Source organism: Mirounga angustirostris, unplaced genomic scaffold, assembly GCF_029215605.1.
Source record: "Mirounga angustirostris isolate CCGP_5_RB_7025 unplaced genomic scaffold, mMirAng1.0.hap1 SCAF_2, whole genome shotgun sequence".
In the NCBI taxonomy this organism is placed as follows: Eukaryota; Metazoa; Chordata; class Mammalia; order Carnivora; family Phocidae; genus Mirounga; species Mirounga angustirostris.
The window spans coordinates 117192601-117215065 of record NW_026991710.1 but is presented as its reverse complement, the minus strand read 5'-3'; the positions used below and the strand labels follow the sequence as shown (position 1 = coordinate 117215065).

The 22465-nt window shown below is 40.7% G+C and overlaps 1 protein-coding gene across 2 annotated transcripts in view; it reads left to right on the top strand.

Moving 5' to 3' along the window:
* Nucleotides 1-22465, top strand: part of MAML3 (mastermind like transcriptional coactivator 3) — a 397869-nt gene that overhangs the window by 235791 nt on the left and 139613 nt on the right. The window lies entirely within an intron of this gene.

The window sequence follows — 22465 nt, the reverse complement described above, 5'->3', positions numbered from 1 at the left end:
ATGAGAGAGAGCACATGAGAGGGGGGAGGGTCAGAGGGAGAAGCAGACCCCCCGTTGAGCAGGGAGCCCGATGCGGGACTCGATCCCGGGACTCCAGGATCATGACCTGAGCCGAAGGCAGTCGCCCAACCAACTGAGCCACCCAGGCGCCCGGAAACGTGGATTCTTGATGGTTGGATGTGGGAGAGTTGCCCGTAGTTTCTGAGTGGAGGGTGGCTTTCTGAAGGGCCATTCCCCATTTAAACACTGGCTGCTGAACTAGCACTTTTAGATGCTGTTTCAACGCCGCGTGACTTGGGAGTGCAATAAAACCTTCCCGATGCGTTCAGCTCTCATCCAGGAAAAGTTGATGCGGGATAGATCTTAGTGCTGGATCACAATAAATTCTCCTCTTTCCCAGTGTCTTTCTTCAGGACGTCCTGGTTTAGGGGTGTAGGGCTCTCAGTGACCTGTGGTAAAAATGAGTGGCAACCAGTTGGGGAGTGAATCCTCATTGACAAGCATTCACTGCCCCCATCCTGACCAGGAGCAGCTTCTCTACGTTGAAGGAGTGGGGAAATGCACTGTTCTACTGCCTTTCCTCCAACATGGGTGAACTCGCTAGAGCCACCCTTCCACTACCAGTTGCTATGTTGTGCCTCAGTCCTCTCAGGATTCTGACATTTGCATCGTAGTTGGGGGTTTTGCAGCAAATTCTTTGCTTTAAGGGCTCTCACAGGCAAACAGGTTCTAACTAGTACTTGGATATGTGTCCACAGTTGGATGCATTAGAAGCTCTGGGAAGATCTTGCATCACTAGGGGCTGTTTGCATCTCCCCGGATGGACGCCCCACCCCACACCCACCCTCCCGCAGCTTGATGGAGGCTTGATGGAGGTGGTGCTGGCCTGCAGAGACAGGCCTGAGCTCTATGGCTTGATTCTCGTCCTTCACAGCCTTCCAAGCCCAAAACCTCACAGTGGTTTCTTGTCTGCACATGCCGGCCAGCTCCATAGAAATTCTGTCTGGAGAAATAAAAATATAGCTTGGTTTACGCCAGCTGTAATCAGTAGCTGGTAGAAAAACATCATTGAAATGTGAGCTTTTATGTTTTTATCTTGGTTTCATTAAGAAAAAAAGGCACCACTGGAAAAGGCAACATTTTATACACTTCAGTATTAAGTTCTGAAGGAGGCCAAAATAGAGGCAACACACAGGGTTGTTTGTTGTAGCCCAGACACGTCAGAGGTTTATGAGATCACAAGCTGTCAGAATGGTCTGTTGTTAATCTTAATACAAATTGTGCTTCTACATTTGCTGTTTTTCCTTGAGCAACAGTGAAGTATTTCCTCCAAGCCAGACCAAAGATGATTAATTCCAACTCACAGGCTCTGCAGACATGTGGGTGCAATGTGAACCCATCCTCACTCCCCACCTTCACTAAATGTCTTTTGAAATTTGCTAACTTGGGATGAAGTTCTTGTCTTTGCTGGAACATGAATTTTAAAGGTACTTATTTCAGGTCCTTATGCTTGCCTAACTATGAGTAACCGAAGCCTTGAGCTACAGAGCTCATGTTTTGAAAGGATTCAGTCAAGTGTAGAAACAAAAGTGATGGTTTTCTGGATTAAATCTCTGGGATCCTCCTCTTTTCCTTCCATCTCACGAGGTACTTTCAGAGTGGACAGAGTCTGCCTTTTTGAGGCCTTATTAGAATAATCACTTCTTAACCTCAAAAAGAACCATCAAGCAAAAGCACACTTTTTAATGAAATATTAACTCACCACTGTTTGAAAAAAGCTTCAAAATACATATATAAACATGTGAATATCTTTCTGCAAACATACCATTTATTTCATGCTTTCACCTGATTGTGGAGCAGTATTTACATAGCTCTCAGAATAGTTAATTACACTATATGCGAGTACATTACACAAATACAAGCTCAAATTACAGGCAAGATATAAAATATAATTATACATAGGTGTAGTTCAAATTTGTTTTCTGCTGTTGCTAGTGAAAATTCACTTTACTCTCTGTTGGCCACAAGGACCATGATCAACACTTAGTTTTAATGAACGACTTGAATACCAAAGCCAATAATACTGAAACATTTATTTCAAGGTAATTATCTTATACAGATGTTTACTTGATTGGGATATATGCAGACAATGCCATTTCTCTCAGAAGATGCCATTTCTCACTTACCTGGATATTGTTTTTAAAGAAGGAACCAAAAACTAGAAACAAAAAAAGCTTATTTCAAAATATCAAATATGTTTTATTGAGTAATGCCACTACTCAGAATGTACATGTTATTCATTGCAATTAGAAAATTAAAGATTTATGTACAAAGATTATGTTCATGGTAATGAAACAAGCTTATGATAATGAAAAATGGGGACCAAAATAAATATTTTGGAAAAATAAATAATGTACATGAAAATCATGATATTAATAAGTGATTAATCACATGGAAATGCTCATAAGATGAACAAAATAATCAGATCATACAATAGCTTGTATGTTATAGTCCAGGTTGTGTTTTTTGATATGTGTAGAAAAATACTGAGTATCTAAAATATTAGGAGTGGAATTTTGGGTTGGTAAAATTGTGATTATTGTTTTCCTCTTATAATTTACTGAATTTTCTAAATTTTCTATCATATATGTTAATTCTACCATCAGGAAAAATACTTTTTAAACAAAGAAAATCCCCTGTTTTAAAAAAAAGCTTATGCTTCACTGATTCTTTTTTAAAAATCCTTATTTATCCACTTTGTCAGTTGGATTGAGGTGATACCATTATTGTCTATTCATTTACATATATTATTTGTAAATTCCTCCCTCCTTCTAGAGATAGTGCTAAAACGCACTCCCCACACTCCCTCTCTTTTCCTTTCTCTCTCCACATCCTGTTTTCACTTCTTCTCTTAAGTCCCATCAAACTTCAGCTAAAACAGTGACAGTGAAACTATCGATAAAATTTCCACCATTATAAGCTTTAGAATCTTCTTAGGGTTATGTTCTTGTATTATTTCTTTGATCTTTTCTTCTTTCCTTTTTCTTTTCTTTTCTTTCTTTTTTTTTTTTTTTTTTTTTTACTCTCTGGAACTTCATCATATACTGGGCCTTCTGGATTGCTCTTTAATTTTTAAAATTTGTGTTTCTGTGTTGAAATAACCAGAACGTATTTTGGTCCTGTCTCTCTATTATCTTTTCCTAATCTCATTTCTCAAAGACAGGATCTCTCTGTCTCTCTCTCTCTCCCTCCCTCCGTCTCTGCCTCTGTGTGTGTCTGTCTCTCTATTTTTGCTATTTTTTCATAGTACCTAACACTGTGTCTTCAACATAACGATGTTTAATAAATCATTAAACACGGCAATTATCAAAGTTCAAGCCAAAAATATGTTTACTTGATTATCAGCTCCAGTGGAGAGAGCATTAGCAAAAATAACACAGAGCTGTTTTTGAGATCAAATAGAAGAACCGGAAAGACAGGTCTAAAAAGAATCCTTTGATAAGAGGTGGTTATCTTGAACCAAAAGAACAACAGTGGGATTGCTGGGACAGCGAACTCAGTCTCTGTGTCTGACAAACAAAAAAACAGTGGAGCAACTATGAAAGAAGTAAACCAAAAGCAAATGACAGCCTGCTGGTCAAGGAATGTGACAGGGATACCCAAAGCCCAAAAATAATTCCTACATGGAATAGTGGAAAGCGAATAATTTCCAAAATGTGATGTTAATTTTTAGTAGTTACTATCATAGGACTAGAGAAATCATAGACTTCTGTGCTACGTTATTCTTTGCACGTGTGTTTGCTACGTGTGGCTGTATATATCACGATGAGAAGATGTACGCTCATATGTTATAGAATGTTTTCCCCTTTCAATCTTATTTTACCAAAATATGTTGGGTACCATGTGAGGTATATTATTACAAGCTTTTTAGCCATAAAATCTCCACAAAAAGAACAGAGCTCTAGTATTCACAGCCGTCTTGGAAATCTCTTTGAAGATATATTTTCCTTAACTCTAAAAACCTGGAGCCCCTTTGTTTAGTTTCCTTAAGATATATTGTTTACTTTATTCAAATAATACATGACATAGTTTCGAAAGTTAGATAGCACTGCAAGTCTTCTGAGGAGAAACAGCCGTCTACCGCTTCATCCCCTCCATTCTTAAGTTGTTTTCTCTTATTTACCTCCATCAACTGCTGGTTCTCAATTTTTCAATGATTTGATTCTGTAGAAGATGAGGATTTAACCTGCTTATACTACCTCCTCACAAGCATAACCGCCACACACAGAGTCTCTCTGTTTCTCTTCCCTAAACTCTCAATGTAACTAGATACATCACAAATTATGATTTTAAAGTATTCCATATTTACATGAGTGATTTTTGCATAGCACATCACAATTTCATTATGTAGTATACTATGATTATATTCCCTTTCTTACACAACTTTTTGTTTTCCCTGGAATTAATAATAGTCTCTTTTTTATTGGTGTTGTCCTTATACCTACCTTCAATCCATCCTCAAATTTGTCCGACTCTGTAAAACTCGAGCTATGATCAAAATCAAATAATCTGCTTTTCTTATATTTTCTTTCCTATTTTTTCCCTCTCCCTTTTCTCTCACTTCTCTCTTTCTCTTCCTTGATCTTTCTTTCCTTTAATGTCTCTCCTGAAGGTTTATACCCTCTTGCTCCAGTCTTCTTCTTTCTACAGCTTTCTTGGTCTGCTACTTAACTGAAATACTGCAACTGCCCCTCACCATTATTCTTGGAATGTTTTACCCCTTTCCCATCACACTACCTGTTTTCTTGTTCCCTCCACCTCTTTCTTGCTAGAGCACATCCTCAGAACCTGCTAAGAAAGGGTGCTCAAGAGATTGTTTTGATGAAAGCTGTTTTTGAAAATAACTTTATCCTCACATTTTATTGACAGTTTGCCAGATGTAGAATTATAGTTAGGAAACATTCAGTCAGAATTTCAAAGACATTTCTTCAAGATCCTGTGGCTTTCATACTGTTGAAAAATCTAGTGACATTTGGATCCCCCTTCTATGTGTGTGACTGGTTTTTTTTCCCCCCCACTCTGAGAGCTTTTCAGATCTTCTCTGTATTCCTGAAATTTCATAATGGTATGCCTTAATGTAGCCATTTTTCATTCACTGTGTCTGGTACTATGAACTTTTTCTTTAAAACTCTGGAAAAATATCCTTAGGATATGTTCTTGTATTATTTCTTAGAATATTTCTCCCTTCCTTTTTCTCTATTTTTAACTTTCTAGAACTTTTATTCATCATGTATTGGACCTCCTGGATTGTTCTCTTATTTTCATATCTTTTCAATTTTCCATATCTTTGTCCTTTTGTTCTATGTTCTGTAAGATTTCCTTAACTTTATTCTCCAACTCTGAAATTAAATATTTCATTTTATCACATTTTGAATTTCCATAAGTTCTTTCTTGTTCTCTGATTTACCCTTTTTGATCTAAGGATATTATCTTTTAAATTAAATTCATTAAGGGGCGCCTGGGTGGCTCAGTTGGTTAAGTGACTGCCTTCAGCTCAGGTCATGATCCTGGAGTTCCAGGATCAGGTCCCGCATCAGGCTCCCTGCTCAGCAGGGAGTCTGCTTCTCCCTCTGGTCCTCCTCCCTCTCATGCTCTCTATCTCTCATTCTTTCTATCTCAAATAAATAAATAAAATCTTTTTTAAAAATAAATAAATAAATAATAAAAAAATAAATTAAGTAAGTTTTCTCATGCTCTCTGCTTTGTCTCTGTTTCTCCCAAGCACCCTTTACCCATATGCTTATTTGATTTTTCTTTCTTTCATGTTAGAAGCTTTTCTCAAATGTCTAATTATTTTAAGAATGAGATATAATATAGCTAATTAGTTGCTCTGTGGGTTTACACAGGGCTTGTCATATGTGGAGCTTTGCTGTAGAGGGATTGGGCTAGAACCCAGCCATTTTACTGGGTCAATGTCTGTAGATTTTCCTCCCTGTGGCCAGTCAAAAAAAGACTCCTTCAATCTCACTACTGAAATTTGTTAAGTCTGGAGGCTGGCTTTTTGGAGCTGAGCAGAGGAAGGGAGTTGGTAGGTGGTAGTGATGGTGAGGAGTGTCTCACTAAATGCTATGTAGACTTTCATTTCATCTCCCTGTTTTTGTATGGCTCCTCAATTCACCCTCAGCCAGCTACAACTGGGATCTAGGATTCCAAAGACTTGTGGCTTAATCTCTCTGTCAAGTAGTACACCTTCCTTCTTCCAGTCTGGGGCAGTATATCTGGTCCACCTCTTAATTATACAGGACTTTAGCCAATTTTCCTTTTGTGCACACCCCACCTCCCACCCTGATATTTAGAGGTCCTTCTAATTTCTGAGAATTTATAGCATTCTTTGGCTTGAATCATCTTGCTTTATTTTTGGCTTCCCCTACTGCAGGCTTAGATTTAGCTTTCTCTAAGCTGCTAATTGTTTACCACTCAGCCATCTGATGTTCATCTTCCAAAATTTTATTGATACCCCTCAATTGCTATTGCTATCTCCCATCCTCTTTGTTCTTGAATGTTTAACCATTTTTATCCCTTTATTCTCATTGTAATGGGGCATTGGAGTAAGCCAAGATAAATGTGGGTGTTCAGCCTACCGGAGGCTCCCTCAATGACTTTCAGCATTTTCGATCTGAATATCGAATATTGTCTAATATTAAAATTTATGTTTTACAGCAAATTTCACATTATTGCTTCTAACATTTTGAGCTTTAGTAGAGCTGGTTTCATAAAATCTAAAGTGCTCCCTTACTATAAAATTTGCATATGTCAAATACATGTGTTCAAAAGGACAGCAGTGTCAACATGATCCTCGTGCTTCTTTAAAATAAGATCTTATGATTGGGCGCCTGGGTGGCTCAGTTGGTTAAGCAACTGCCTTCAGCTCAGGTCATGATCCTGGAGTCCCGGGATCGAGTCCCGCATCGGGCTCCCTGCTCGGCAGGGAGTCTGCTTCTCCCTCTGACCCTCCCCCCTCTCATGCTCTCTCTATCTCATTCTCTCTCAAATAAATGAATAAAATCTTTAAAAAAAATAAAAATAAAAATAAAAAATAAAATAAGATCTTATGATTATAACCATTGAATAGTTTTTAGGATCTTGAAAGTATTGACTTACTTCAAGGACTATAAGAACAATTTAGGTTCCATGACCCTGACAAAGCCAAAAGTATCTGGCAACTCAGATGCAAGGTAAAATATTGACAGAACACTCATCACTGACTGAATCCAGGGCCTCCCAGCTGCGGGGAAACCAGTGGGCAGAAGTGCTACAAAAATCCAGGTAATAAATGAAATGTTCATATTGATAGGTATAATAAGTCATTTCCGTACACACACTGGCATATTTTGAAAATCCTGATTGATATTCTGTCAGAGTCTTAGAAATAAGAGGCTAAGAGTAAACAGAAAAGAAAAAGTTTTAGGAATTTATTTTATAATAGTTTTGTGCAAGAAAGAGATTTTAATTAGCACCCTATGAGAATACCCTTTAAAGGTTTCATGGGACAAGAATATTCTTGCTTAATTAGAGAGCTTGTACCCCAACAATCAGTGGTTCTAAAGCTTTTGTGGGCCCAAGAATCACCTGGAGAAATTGTTCAAGATGCAGATAATCGGATTCTGCTGCAAATACTAGAGTCAGTAGGTCTGAGATGGAGCCTGGGAGTGTGCCTTTTAATAAACCCACCACCACTACCGTTTTCTAATAGAGAAATTGTACATAACTCTTAATCTGCAATTAAAGCAACCTGTGTTTATTTCACTCTCAAATTTGTATATACTTATATATGGCAGTTAGTGTCTGTGGAACTATGAATTTTGTAGGGTCTAAGACTTGTATCGTTTCAAGCAAGATAGGAAAATTAGGTTACTCTGCGCTTAATGGATTTTTCTTAGGATAGAGTGAAATTTTTTAAGAGATCAAATCTTGTGGATTCTAGCTGTGTTTGTAAATCACAGAATTACTCCTGTTGATTATCTTAATAGCACAAAGCGGTCCATCCTCATTTCCACCCCCACCTCCAATTCCACCTAGACGAAGTGTGGCATTTCCCTTGTCTCTCCAAGGAACGGTTGGCTGTCCATGCCTCTGCTTTAGGACCAACGGAGGGTGCGGTGTTGTGTGTGCTGACCTGCTTTGCTCAGGACCTATAGGAAGAGAAACTCTGCCTTGGAATGGAAGTGCACACCTTAAAGGAAGCACACTTAAGCTTGCTTAGGGCCTCTTTGGGGACATCCTCCTTAGGGAAAGACTACTTACAGACACATCAGTAGGGCCACAACTCTGCTGTTCCATCTTCTGACACTGTTATATCAAGGATAGAATTCAGGCACCTTTCCCAGGTGTTCCTGAGCTTTGGGGAGGTGTTGGCATTCCCTTCCTTTCAAGGTCATTCACTGCACCTGAGGCCCCTGCCCAGTGCCTCCCAATGGATATCCAGTGCATTCACACATAAGAGAGTAGGTCCGGCTTTGTTTTTACCCTGGCAAGAGTCTATTAACCTAAGGGTCTGTCACAAGTGTGGAAAATTGTGAAACTTGACCAAGCATGCTCTCCCTGTGTATATTCACTTCTAAAATTCTAACTGTTGGGGACTAAAAAGAGATACTAGAATAGTATCATCTACAGTGTCCCACAGTGTGCATTCTGGTCAAGGAGATAAGGAGACACACCGGTTAAGTCAATACCAGGTAGCAAGTGGTTAAGTTCTACATTAGGGGTATTATGGGCAGAGAGAAGGCAGGAGTCAGTACAGCCTGGAGTAGAAAAGAGCAGCTTCCATGGGGAGATGAGCTTTGTGTAGACCAAGAATGACCAGGAGTTAGGTCGGATAGTGAGTGGGTGGAAAGGCATTCTGCTTCAAGTGAAGGGTTGTTCCTGAAGTGGGCACAATGCAGATGATTACCAGGCTGGAGAGAGAGGTTCATGTTGGGGAACAGTTTGGTGAAATGCATGGGAGAACAGTTAGGGGACTTCCTACCATTTCAAGTTTGAGATAGTAAGAATCTCTATCTGGATGTGTTCTTTACAATTTAAGGGAAAACGGGCACAGCAGCAGTTAAAGGAAAGAAATAACAGAACTTGGTGATTGATTATGTGACAAGATGAAAGGGAAATGAATCAAATATTTATTTATTTATTTATTTATTTATTTATTTATTTATTTATTTATTTGAGAGAGAGCAAGCACACACACACACACAGGAGCAGGGCGGGGGGGTGCGGGGAAGGGGGACAGGCAGAGAGAGAGGGAGAAGCCGACTCCCCGCCGAGCAAGGAGCCATACCCGGGGCTCAATCTCAGAACCCTGAAATCATGAAGTCAGATGCTTAACCAACTAAGCCACCCAAGTACCCCATGAATCAAATATTTATAAACATAAGATTAAATACTGGGGTGGTGTAATAGTTTCTGAAAGATGACGAGCAGGTCATATATAAATCTAAATATCAAATCTTATTTGTATTTAAAAGCAATTCCAACCCTTGTTATTTTTTACCTTATTCTTCTGATTTTTATTTCCCATTTGCTGAGGTACTTGTTCCACACTCAGCAAAAGGTGTGAAGGAAGCTTATAGCAATTTTTTTAAAAGTCTGTGTTAAATTGAGCCTCAAATAGCTACTCCTATGTTTTAGAGTTGGGCTTTTTGTTTCTGCAAGCTTTTATTTTTCAATAAATTCATATTATTATGAAAATGTTTGTTTTCTTTATTTAGAGTAGTAACAGACATATCATTTTGGTGTAATGTTTCTATATTAAAGATTTACTTGGTCACATCTTATCTATTAAAGAGAGTCACTATGCAGGTATATTAGAGGACCACGGTTCCAAGTTTTAAAACATATTATGTCATCCTTCATTAACTATTGCTAGCAACTCTCGGCTTTTCTAGAGGTTATAAAACTCTTTGGGAAAAAAATGTTATTTTCCTATACAGGGATATATATTATATCTTGGTTCCTGAGGAAGTTTCTATGGAATTAATCTTTTTTATGACACCAAATGGCTTGCATCTGATCCAATGCATAAAGAATCAAAATACCTTTCATGTTAGTTAGATTTCCAAAACACTGTCATGATTAGTTAATATGATTCATGAGATTATGCAGGTTACCTATACATTTTTATTTCCTAAACAGTAAATATTGACCCCAAATAGTATCTAAACTGATAACTCCCATTTATTAATATTGTGATTTCCTAGAAGAGGTTTATAAACATTCTTGCATCCTCTAATTGCTTTTGCATCTGAGATGTTTGAAAGTTTATTTGGGCTTCTTTTCTGCACTGAGCTCTAGCCAGTTCATACAAAGGACATTAATGGGCTTATTAAGCCAAAAACTACTTTCAGTACCAAACTGAGGCTCAGCAGTGGTGCAAGGAAAATGGTGTAGAAAGTGGTCCATCTCAGGCCATTACGAGTTTTCCTGGTGTCTTGGTGAGAATTGGGAAAAAGGCGCCCCCTCTAAGCAGATGGACTGCAGCCCCAGCCCCACAGGCTCCCCGGGCATGACGGCCCCCTCCCGTGTACTCTCTGCTGCACACCGCTGTGTCATCCACTCACAGCACACCCACGGGGGTGGCCCCGGGTGCACCTGCTCACTCCCTAAAGGCTGCTAGATGCAGAGCGGAGGGTCAGCTTCTCAGGGCAGGGCAGCGAGAATATGAGTTCCATGTCCCACACAGTGCTATGGTGTCCTCGCACCAGGGCCAGTCAGGGCCTGGAGTGTTGTGCTGTCGGGCGGAAGGCTCACTGAAGGTTCTCGAAGGCAGTTCATGTCTGCGGTAGAACAGCCTTCATGACAGAGAGTGCGCTGGTTTCAATATCACCTATTAGCCAGACTTTCGTGAATGTGGCAGAAGAGCCCCGAGAAAAGACCTGGAAAATCGTTCGGCCTCTGCGCCCCTCTCAGAGCAGTAACCGGTGGAGGTGTTCCAAATCTAGAGTAGCACGGACCAACAGAAATATAATGCAAACCACAAATCCAAGCCATGGAATTTTTAAATTTCTGTTGGCCACATTACCCAAGGCAAAAAGAAACAGGTGGACTATTTTTGTTTAACGCAATATATTAACATGTTATTATGTCAGCATGTAATCGATATAAAAATTATTAATGAGACCGTTTACGTTCTTTCTTTTTTTTTCAAACCAAGCCTTCGGAGTCTGATGTGTCTCTGAGAGGGACAGCACAGCTTAATTGGAGCAATCATGCTTCAAGGGCTCAGTAGCCACGAGAGGCTGGTGGCCACCGTGTTTGGACAGGGCAGGTCCAGAGCAACAATAAAATCTGCTGTGTTCAGAAGGGCAATCAGAGGCGAAGCCAAATGAAAATTGTTTGCTATTTTGAAGCCTCTGACTCTTTGCATCATCTTTGAAATGTTCCGTAATTCTAAACTGGACAGAATAGATTAGCGCTCCCCATTGTCCTCCACTGGCCGGGGAGGCCTCTTCGCAGTGGTGCTGGACCCTCTCCTCTGGACCACCTGCACACAGCAGGCCTTGTGTTCTCATCATTAGAATTTACCTGATCTGTGTGGCCTCCTGCCTTCAGATACTTTCGCAGCCATTTGTGTGTAACGTGGCCGCCGATCAGAAGGAGGAACGCAGCCCTTGCGCATCCACATCCTGTCATCAACATAGAACATTTGTGAGTAGCACTGGAGCCAAATAAACATCCAGTGGTGGGGTTAGGAGCACCTGACCCCCTATTAACATGTCAATGAGAGTGGCTGGTGCTCTGGGCTTGTTTTCTAGGGTTTTGATGAGCTTCATTAATTATGTAGAGAAAAAAAAAGGTGTGCAGCTGGAGAAGAACCCACTTCGCTCCACGTGAACACGAATAATTGGACAGTTGGCAGAGTGTTAAATTGGCGGTCTAGTGAGAGCAACTCGTGAATAAACACAATTCCCCAAAACAGTACAAAGCAGGCCCAGTGCTTTGCTTTGCAGGACTCTCTCCCACCACTCCGCCTTCTCTGGACTTGAGAACTGTCTGGGTAGGAGCTGGGGTGAGACCAGGTAGGGAACTGCCTTGGTAGGGAGGTGGCAAGAGCTGACTCCGGAGCCCAGACAAATATCTAGATCCTGGGGCGCCTGGGTGGCTGAGTTGGTTGGGCGACTGTTTTCGGCTCAGGTCATGATCCTGGAGTCCCTGGATCGAGTCCCGCATTGGGCTCCCTGCTCGGCGGGGAGCCTGCTTCTCCCTCTGACCCTCCCCCCTCTCATGTGCTCTCTCTCATTCTCTCTGTCTCAAATAAATAAATAAAATCTTTAAAAAAAAACATATCTAGATCCTGACTTGACCACTTCATTCCCTGTAGAACCTTGGGCAAGTTCCCACCCTCTGTCAGCTTTAGGTGTCTCATCTAGAAAATGGGGATGATAGTGATAGGATTATTATGACAATTCTGTGTCTTAAGTATGTAAAGCCTTTAGAATAGTATCACACCCAGCATAAGCCCTATTTATGTGTGTTTTTTTTTCATTTAAAACACTAGCCGTATCATATGCTATTCATACTTTTTAATCCCTGGGGGAATATAACTCTGCTTCGGTTTTCCTCTAAATCAGCTTTATTCATTTATCCATTCAACATTTTTTTTAAGATTTACTTATTAATTTTAGAGAGAGAGAACGTGCTCATGAAGAGTACAAGCGGGGAGGAGGCAGAGGGAGAGAATCTCTAGCAGACTTCCCACTGAGTGCAGACCGACTGGGGGCTCGATCTCAGGACCCTGAGATCATGACCTGAGCCAAAGCCAAGACTCGGACGCTCAACTGACTGAGCCACCCAGGCGCCCCTCAACAGACCTATATTATGTATCTAAAATGTCTAGGACAAACAAGGATGGAAAGAGTCTGGGAGAAACACAGTATCATATATGTGAAAATTTTATAGATAGGGGCTGCAAACAAAGTAGTAAAATTATTTTGATGTTCTCTTATACAAGCCAACTGTTAGCAAGTTTTCAATGCTCATAAAAAGAGTTTTTTTCATCCCAGCTATGACAAGATTGTTCCTCCTGCATTTACCTCTGTTTGAAATAAAAATTACTTATTTGTCATATTTTAATATACAATATGAAAGTGCCACCTTTTTTTGTTCATTTGTGATAAATGAGATTAAAGAAGAAAAACATCTCAATAGAAAATCTAGCCACTTACCTTCCAAGTCTCCTAGACTCTTCAAGTGTCCAAGGTGTTTTGGGAACCTCATTATATGAGAAAAATCATTTGTCTTTGTCAAAATCGGAAGCTAAAGGAAGGCAGGATTAAATTTAACTGAACACTTATAACATCTAAACTTCTTATGTATTAGGAGCAGGTAAACAAGTATTCCCAAAATAATGAAAACTATTATTACTTTAAACTTTTTTTCTCTCTTGGGGGCATGTAGATTAAAATGGGCATTTTAGTAAACTTTTAAAACTTAACTCCAATATTTGTTCTTCCAATCCATGAGTATGGAATGTTTTTCCATTTCTTTGAGTCCTCTTTAATTTCTTTCATCAGTGTTTTATAAATTTTCAGAGTACAGATCTTTTACCTCTTTGGTTAGGTTTATTCCTAGATATCTTATGGGTTTTGGTGCAGTTGTAAATGGGATCAATTCCTTGATTTCTCTTTCTGCTGCCTCATCACTGGTGTATAGAAATGCAACAGATTTCTGTATGTTGCTTTTGTATCCTGCGACTTCACTGATTTCATATGTCAGTCAGTTCTGGCAAATTTTTGGTAGAGTCTTTCAGGTTTTCTTTTCTTTAGTTTTACATTTTTTAAAAAAGATTTATTTATTTGAGAGACAGAGGGCGTAAGCAGGAGGAGGGGCAGAGGGAGAAAGACAGAGAGAATCCTTAAGCAGACTCCCAGCTGAGTGCAGAACCCGACATGGGGCTTGATCTGGGACACTGAGATCATGACCTGAACCAAAGTCAGACGCCTAACTGACAGCCGCCCAGGTGCCCCTGGGTTTTCTACACAGAGTATCATGTTATCTGCAAATAGTGTAAGTTTGACTTCTTCCTTGCTGATTCGGATGCCTTTTATTTCTTTTTGTTGTCTGATTGCTGAGGCTAGGCCTTCCAGTATTATGTTAAATAACAGTGATGAGAGTGGACATCCCTGACTTGTTCCTGACTAAAGAGGAAAAGCTTTCAGTTTTTCCCCATTGAGGATGATATTAGCTGTGGGTTTTTCATATATGGCCTTTATTATGTTGAAGTATGTTCCCTCTAACCCTACTTCATTGAGGGTTTTTATCATGAATGTCTGTTGTACTGTGTCAAATACTTTTTCTGCATCTGTTGAAGGGGTCATATTGTGATGATCACCAGGTATTATATGGATGAGTTGAATCACTAAATTCTACACCTGAAACTAATACTATACTGTATGTTAACTAACTGGAATTTAAATAAAACTTAACTCCAAAATAAATAAAAGTTCTATTGGAAAATTTACTGTATCTATTGCTATGTAATTAGCAATAGATACAGTAAATTTAGTAAATTTACTAAACATCTATTGCTATGTAACAGATTACAAACTTAGCAACTTAAAATGACATTTACTTTCCACATAGGTCTGAGGAAATCCATTACCCTCCAAAGGGAGTGTCAAGAATTTCTGGACCTATCTGTGAACTCTGAGTACCAGGCAAGGCTTTTGACATTTCATAGAGTGCTTAGGTGGTCTTGGCACAGAGAAGCTTAGAAAGGGAAGAACCTAGTGGCAGAAATGTGGATCAGGGTGGCGTGTCCAATTCAGAGAGAGGGCTGGGGGGCAGAGGGAAAGAAGTCATAGACTCCAAACACACCGGAAATTTGCTTTTTCTTACTTTGCAGCCCTAGACCGGATATCAAAACTATACCTCCTGGCAGAGAATTAATGTAGAATTCTGTGGTCACATGTGAAGAACATTCGCTTTTAAAGTATGCAAAAAATTTTCGAGGACCTAGCATCTGAGCTGTGCTCTTGTCCACACCAAACTCAACCTTGTTAGTTACTTGAGTTTTCACCTCTGCTTTAAGAATTCTTTCCCTTATCTTTTCATTTTAAGGCACTACCTGTTTCTGTCTTAGTGCTCCTTCCCTCGTTCCCCATGCTGTCTCTCCTGTTAAGTATTTCCCCCTGAAAACATTGCGTGCTCTGTGCTGCGATTCCCTTCTGCAGCCCCCAGAGTTCTGCCAGCACCCCCTCCAGTTCCTCTGCTCTCCATCGTACGACCGGGTGCTGCTGTGAGTCACGTTATAACTTCCAATTATTGACTGTTTCAGGGGCCCAAGCCCTCAGTGCCCAGGCTGCCCACTTAGTCACCGCTCTCCACATTTGTATTATTCACAGCAAGATGCGTGCATGCAAATCCTTTCAGTCCTCCAGGCTTTTCTTTGCATTTCCCCTTCATATGCGAATCACCTAGCAACATCTATTGAGGACCGGTTGCCTGCAAGCTGTATTCCCATTACTGTGAGCATCACAAAAGGACGTAAAAGGTATGGTCCCAGCCAGCCCTTAAGAAGTTTATCCTCTAGTAAAAGCTGGATTTAAAATAATTTTTAAATAATAACAGCAGACAGATTCCTGTTTATATTTGATGGAGTGATACGTTGTCCAAGTTACAATGATGGAATTCAAGGGTTATTCTTTGGTACACTTTTTAATTGAGAAAACTGGCCCTCTTTTGGATTAAGTAGCCCATGTGCCTTGATGAGAAACCCTGCTACAAGAAAAATCATTTTGTGAGATTGACTTTCTAGGAGCATGAACACATTTCATCCAACGCGGTGAAAATTCAAATGTGTTTTTGAAATCAAAATAAATAAATAAAGCATTCATTAATAACCTAAAAAAGACACACCTTATTAATATAATAAATAATTAGCTACCAGTGGTAACGAAAGCACAAGCAGAAGGATAATTTATTAATGTTCTAGTTTTTCTTCTTTTTTAAAAGACATCAGCCCTGTGCTTTGATTTACTTTACTTTTAATGGACTGTTGTTCAGAAAGGGGAGTGAGGGAATTGCGGGCTGTGAGGAGTTGATAAGGAATAAGAAGTGCAAGCGCTGGGGCAGCAACAGACAAGGCCTTGGGAGGAGAACTGAAGGCAGTGAGGAGGCCCCTCGGAGCTCGGAGCTCGTTATTAAGATCTAACCCGTGATACAAGAAGCAATGGGTAGTCATTGTAGGTTTCTGAAAAGAGGAGAGTGCGAAGTTGATCAAAGTGATTGGCAGGAGAGAGGCTGGGAAACCGCACACCTGGACCAAAATAATTAGGACCCGACTGATGTGACCAGGAAAGTAGAGCCAAAGAAAAAGTCAGAGAAGGGAGGAGGTGACCATAGGCATGATTTGGGGCATGTCAGGAAAAGGGGAGTCAAATTGTACTTCCAAACCTAACTTAAAAAGCTTAACATAACTGGGATGCGTGAGTGATTCTGTCGGTTAAGCATCTGACTCTTGATCTCAGCTCAGGTCTTGATCTCAGGGTCGTGAGTTCAAGCCCAAGTTGGACTCCACGCTGGGTGTGAAGCCTGCTTAAAACAACAACAACAACAACAACAACAAACCTGAATATAGCCATCCTTATTGGTAAAGGGGGTAGTCGTAACACTGTTCAACTTGTCAGACAGTCAATTAAAAATGTCTTTCAGTGGAGAAATAAAGCACTAAAGCGGTAGGTTTCTGGTTAATCCATGTCCAGATGGTGGTTGAAAACATGAGTTGATGAACCAGTTCTTGAGGGAAGTGGTACATGAGAAAAAATATATAGTGTCTAGCACTAGGTCTGGAGATTGCTAGAATTAATGAGTGGGGAAAATGACAAGCATGCAAGCAATACGTGCTTGATATGTGTGTGTGTTGTGTGAGTATATACGTACATGTGTATTTGTGTATATGCACATATTTATGTATTCAAAAAATATCTGAAAGCCCATTCGTTATAATGTTAACCCTAGTTAGTTCTAACTGCCAGGACTATAAATGATATTTCTTTTCTTTTCCCTTCTTTCTTTTTTTCCTTAGCTGCATTTCCTAATTTTTCCAGTTGAATATGTATTCCTTATGTAAGTTTCCTCGTAGGGAGAAACCATTTTTAAATTCTTGGTGAAATGAAAGTGTTAGGAATAGACGTTTCAGGGTTAGAATAAGAGTGAACCCAGATATAATACCATCTCAAGATGAGGGAACTGAGACCACTATAGTTATTATGTGATTTATTACTAGGCTTTCAAAGTAAGAGTATGAATTTTCTAAAGCTGGGGCTTAAAAATGTAAATGCCAAGGAGAAGAATGGAGTTGTTCTTATCTTCTAGATCTTGGATTGATTCAAAGCAGTGGTTCACTACTAGGGAATGGTTTGGTTCCCCCATGCCCCACTGGACATTTGGCAATATCTGGAGACATTTCTGGTTGTCACCACCGGGGGAGGGGAGGACTGCCACTGGTATCTAAGTGAATAGAGACCAGACATGCTGCAAAAGTCCTGCAGGGCACAGGACAGCCCCCACAACAAAGGATTGTCCAGGGCAAAATGTCAGTATTTCGGAGGTTGAGAAACTCTGATCCAAAGGAATGCTACCATCCATGGAATGCTTTGTGTGCCAAAATCTGGGCTAAGGACTTGACAGGAACCATTGCATTTCATCTTCAAATGATCCTGAAACTTAGTCATATAAAGTTTAGTCTGTTCAAGGTGACGGAGTAAGTACTGGAACTAGGAACCAGAGCAAAGTCTGAATCCAAACCTGAGCTCTTAAACTTGATGCAATTTTGCCTCATTGTTGAGACTCGCAGAGTGAAATGGGAACTAGAAAGCCATCTGAAGATCACATTGGACGTTCTGGTCTGCATTTTCTACCCTTGCCAAGGCAGTGGGTTCAGAATCACTTTTATTCTCCTAGAATATAATAACCAGTAAAAAAAAAAAAAAGAAAGAAAGAAAGAAAGAAACTCCAGCCCTTTCCTATTTCTTCCCCTTTACCCCATTTTCCAGATAGATGTTTTATTTTTTTTTTTGGTGAGTATTATATCCTTTTTGTTGGAATTGGGGGCAGGGGTTGGGTATCTGGTTAACCGTGCGCATGGGAGCCGATATCTTTCTGGTCTGCAGGCCTTTTGGGCATGGAGAAGTAATCCAGAAATGTCTGAGAATGTCCTACTTTACAGCATCATCTTAGCTCCCTGGTAAGAATGCAGGCATACATTCTTTACATTGTTCTTACCCAGTTTCCTGGGTCTCTTCACCTTTATCTCTGGATAAAGAATTCTTGTCTCCAGTGTTCTAAAGTTACCTCAACCTCCTTGTCATTTTCACTGAAGGACACTGCATATTAAAAGCAAAAATTGTATTGCTTCTAGAAAGCTGACTTCCTTGGGTCCTTGAAAACATAGATCAGCAACAAGTCGATGGATCTAATTGGCTTGCCTGTCAGCTGGGAGGGAAGAACCGAGTTCCCCACTATTGTGTATACTCGTATATCTCTGCTCTGCCGCCAGCAGTCACCGCAGCTTTTCCGATCGAAAATTAGGATTTGTAAAGAATTTTGTCTTGCATATACTAAATGACTGTGGAAGCAAGGGTTGGAAAGTGCCAGTTAGGCTCTTCAATCTGTTCTTCTTGCCATGTTTCTCACACCAATGAGGGATGGAAAGAATTAGTTCTGACGTTGTCTTGTACAGAAAGACCATAGCACGTTGAAGGGTGCCCCACCCATTTCTGTGGCTCACTCCGGGTCACACAAGATTATTTTCAGTCATAACACGTCATTGGTAATAAATAAGATTAGGAAGGAAATTTGGATAAGCCTATACACAGAGAAAGACTTATTTTAGAATTCTTTTCCTGTGAGCTTTTATTGTCAGAATTTTCTTTTTAATTCCAGGGTTACCATGCGTGGACAAGGAGCATTTATTTGTATCCTTTATCGTGTTTTGATTTTTAGGGAGAAATTTTACAAATTAATTATTCTATTTCTTTAGACATGAGGTTACAAAAACAAAATATGACCCTTTTTTTAGCAAATACTGTTTTTCAAGCATTATCCTACACACATGTCCCTTCGCAAACTGTGTCATAAAAGGTATTTTTATCTCCATTTATGGGTGAGAAGACCGAGGCTTAGAGAAATCCAGTGGTTTTTCTCTAAGGGCACATAGCTAGTAAATGGGAGAGTGGAGATGGAACTCAAATCTCTGAATTCAAGGCCCGGGCTTTGCTTAACTTCTGTGTAAAACTGCCTTCCAGGTTATATATGAAAGCTGGGGTTCAACATTATTTTATTTCAAAGAGTAACCGTACTTGCGCATCTTAGTACTATCAGCATATCAAGCAGAATAGCTAAATGGAGTGAATTGATAATTTCGGATGACTCTTGAATGATTTTTTGGCCAACCTTCCATATGTACTGATATCAATGGAACTGTCTCTGAGCTTCTGCTAAATTTGTAGGTAGTCCTCCTTGAGGACTGAGGAGGGAGTATTACAGCTGCCCACTGAGTGCACGGTCTCCATTTTCCTAAATAGCTCTAAATGCAATCATGTATCAGACACATTCTCAGAATTTTGGTTAAAATTATGTTACACACATGCGCGCCTGTACACACACACACACACAGATGTTTTCCCATTTCCCACAGTGCCTAACACAGCCCTAGGTTCAAAGGCTTGAAGGATTGCACTCATCTCTAGAAAATGTAAAGGCAAAGAATTGGATTCCAAAAGAATTATGGTATCCTGAAACCAGGAGCCAGTCCACAGATTTTTTTGTGTGAGTCCTGGGGAAGCCAGGCCATCTCCCCAGGGCTGTGGAAGGCACTGAGGAACAGTGGGCTCAAGAAGTGGATGAACCTTGGTTAGAATACTGGCCCCTTCACTTACCATCTGGGGAGTCTTTTGCAAGTTATCATTTATACTTGAATGTCATACATATTTCTTTTTTTTTTTTAAGTTTATTTCAGAGAGAGAGAGAAAGAGAGAGAGATTGAGCACAAGTGGGGGGAAGGTCAGAGGGAGAGGGAGAAACAGGTTCCCCGCTGAGCCGGGAGCCCAACACAGGGCTTGATCCCAGGACCCTGAGATCATGACCCGAGTCAAAGGCGGGTGCTTAACTGACTGAGCCACCCGGCACGCCCATGCATATTTCTTAACTTCAGATTTCCTATCGGTGAAATGGGGATAATAATATACTCAAAGTTAATTTATTTACTATTATGATTATCAGTGTTACTATTTTAAGTAGGGCATCAGAGAGAGACAGAGAGACAGAAACAGTTTTCATGAAAAGCTTCCTAATTTGGAACCAAACAGATCCTGGTTCAAATCCCACATTTTATGTTTAATAACTATGTGCCTGAGGCACATCTCTCCAGTGTCTTCATCTGCAAAGTGAGATGATAATACTACCTTGCAGGGAAGATTAAATATGGTGAAAGTCAAGTGTTTGGTACATAGCAGATGCTCAACAAATGTTAGCTATGGTTATCATTTTCTATCTACCAAAGCTGGTAAATTATTTTCCTAGAAGCTTAGACCAATTTCCTTAGTACCTTCTAGACCCATGGGCTTTAACATTTTTTTTTCTTTTTTTAAGTAGCACGTCCCTTTGAGAATACAGTGAAAGCTACAGCAATCTCACCAGAAAAATACACATTCCCACAACAAATTTGGATACAATTGCAGAGGATTCACCCACACTCCTGTCCTAGGATGAGATTTCCTTGTTTAGGCCCAAGAGGGTAAAAAATATGTAACAATCCAAATGGAATGATTACCCAATTTGTGAAAGGACTGATCATATTATTCCCACTGCAACTTTCCCAGCATCATTCAAATAGAATTCCGTTTACAAAACTCGCTCTGTTCAGAACATTTCAAGAACACATTTATTTCATTACAGAGGCAGTCCTCTTTTAACAAAACATATTTATCAAATGTCCATTATGTGCCTAATAAGGTGGTGGGTGTTAGGGGGAACAAAAGAAGGTTAACATGTAGTCCCTGCCCTCAGCGTTTTCTGTCTAATTGGAGAGGCAAGTGAACAAGGCAGCATTAGATGTATTAGTGCTATATGCTGATATAATCAAGTACTAAATTGTGTATGCTTGTGTGGGTGGGCGCACAAGCCTCACATATCATTCTCTGACCTTGAATTGTACACAAATCATTAGTGACAAACTGGAATTGCCGAGGGCTCCCCCACCCCTCGTCTTTGCTTGGCCGACTTCCGTCCCAGCCTTACCCTCTCTGTCTGAAACACACTTTAGACAAGAGGAGTGAAAGAATACAGTAGGGAGAGAAGAGGTCACCTGTCTGTCTGCGGGCTACCACCGCCAACGGGCTCCCCACGAGGTAGGCTCTGACCCCAGGAGCACCCAAGCTTCCTGAAAACCTCTCTGCAGGACCCACGACAGCTTCTCTTCCTGTTTACAAATGAACCGCTGGGACCTCTGTCAGTGCTGAATCTGGAGATGGGGAGGAATGATGTGAACAAGGCCCGGCTGCTAGGAAGGGGAATTCAGCCACACTGAAGTCTCAGATCTTGCTCGACATTCACACCAAAATGGCATGGGGATTTAACAAAGGAGAGCTGTAGGAAAATTGCTGGGTGAGGAGAAGCAGGCCTGCCCTTCCCATTTATGGGCTCAAGGCAAGAATACACATGCAGGCCTCTGTGCCATAGGCTTCACACTGGTTGTACATCAAACTAACTATCAAGGAAAATATATTCTGTCCTCTGGCCTTGATGCGCAGGCCTTCATAGCAACAGCAAAGGCTGGCTTTGAATGTAGAATCTTTGGCTCTTGGGGTTTCTGAGGCATGGGTTCCCTGGACCATCCAGTTCTCTTTCTGTCCCTATAGCACAGAGCCTTCCCATACTTCTAGAACCCTCCCTCCCACACCCCCAAGGTCCATACACACACCCCTTGGCCATTCTTTGGGTCTAGAGTGCACACAGGTGAGTATTCACCTTCTAGAGGAATAACCTGGGAGAGCAGGCCTGAGGTCCTCTGGGTAGGGAATTTGGGGTTCTAGGCATCCAGAACACGGTCTAAAGGGGGGACCTGCACTCTCACCTGGGCCCTACAGACTACTTGCCCCTGTTGGGAAGGATGTGGCCAGAGGAGCTGATTGAGCCATCTAAAGCAGGGAGCCAGGGCGGGGCCCCTCGGTGCCTGTGTCTATGGACATAATTGAAGAGAAGAAGGAAGACTTGGGGAAGAGTTTACGGCAAGGTCATTAAGACTGCTCAGTTTCTGGGGAGGGCTGGGGGAGCGTGGGGTGGGTATAAGTTGGGAAGAGCCAAACAGGATGGAAATGAGGCTGATGAAGAGAGAAGGCCAGACCTAGACCACCTCTACAAAGATAGACTTAATTTATTATTGTTTAGGTAGAGAATGAAAAAGCTGCTTTTATAG